Here is a 1,429-nt window from a genome sequence, read left to right on the forward strand (position 1 = left end):
GAGACCCTACCCTCTAACTAATAAAAGGGTCGGGTATAAATAAGGGTTTCAAGGGTCCAACCCTTTACCCTTTAAGACAGTAATCAAATCTCCTTTTTCTGCATTTACAAGTTGCGTATCTCATAAATGACTTTAATATATGAATCACAGAACAATTATACTTTCATTTAATAACATAGTAAAGCTTAACTTCGACAATTTATCAATTATTTGAACTGATGCAAGCAATATTCACATTCACAAATTATTTGTAGAGAACAATTTAGTGATTTCCATATATATGTTTCCATTAAGTAGCATGACCCTTTATTTTTATTTTTCTTAGTAGTTGGAAATTTCTTATAAATCATATATGAAATACAAACCTTTGATAAATTTTATATCAACCAACAGTTTAAAGGAACGGGTGAAGTCTTTGGATCCGCTCTAGTCGAGTAAGAGATTTCCCCTGTAGAGTAGTCTCCGTATCAGTCCATAGGCTAAGGCGCAATTGCCTTCTTAGAGCCAGTAACTTCGTACTGAAAATTGGAGAAAAAAGAGTGACAGAGGCATCTTCCATTCATCTCGATTTTGGTTTTTCTGCACCATATTTTGATCTCCCTTTTCTTCGATCCGGAATTCCCAACAAATCCTTGACTCCTCGAATACAATGGGATTTCACACCTGGCGAATCTTTCACTCTACCTCCTCTTATTAAGACTATAGAATAAAGGGGTGAGCCAAAACCTAGTCCTAACAAGTTGCTGTTTCATCAGCCCTTACGCTACAACTAGCCTTTTCCCTTACTAGTAAGGGGCTGCTAGTTGTAGCGCGCATTGTACTAGTGAATAGGAAAAGCGAATTGAGATTACTAATGACGAATGGAGGTTGAGGATAGAACATGTTCGGTCTCTCGCCTTATCTCCTTCGCCGGAGACTGCAAATGATGGGAATCCTATCGATAAAGAAGAGGTATAAGCATCGCCTCTCGATCCAATCTGTCTCCCCTGGCCTCCCCAAAACACTCTTGATACGAAAGAGACCTCCCGCCGTAGAGAAGAAATCTAAAGTCTGGGTCCCCTCGATCACCCTCCCTTGAACCTGAACTGGTCGAGAGAGATGAACCCGCACCTCGATAAGACCCATAACCCGTGGAAATTATTCTTTGATGATTAAGAGTTTATTTCACAAATAAATGAGATGTTATAACCCGTTTAAATCTGGGTTTGGTGAGACCCATGACCCGTGAAAATTATTGTTTGATTGTGAAAGAGTTTCACAAATACATGAATGTTATAACCCATTTAAAGACTATATGGGTTTGGAAAGACCCATATCCGCGATTTCGGGTCAAATGCATAAAAAGCCTCCAGTTAGAAATTAAGCAATCTAGTGACTCTAGAGAATGAGGGGAACAACCTGAGAGCGACACGTAGAATTTATGATAGAC

The sequence above is a fragment of the Bidens hawaiensis genome, unplaced genomic scaffold (genome assembly GCF_021521415.1).
Source record: "Bidens hawaiensis isolate Kalapana, Puna unplaced genomic scaffold, B.hawaiensis_p1.1 tig00026853_1, whole genome shotgun sequence".
Lineage (NCBI taxonomy): Eukaryota > Viridiplantae > Streptophyta > Magnoliopsida > Asterales > Asteraceae > Bidens > Bidens hawaiensis.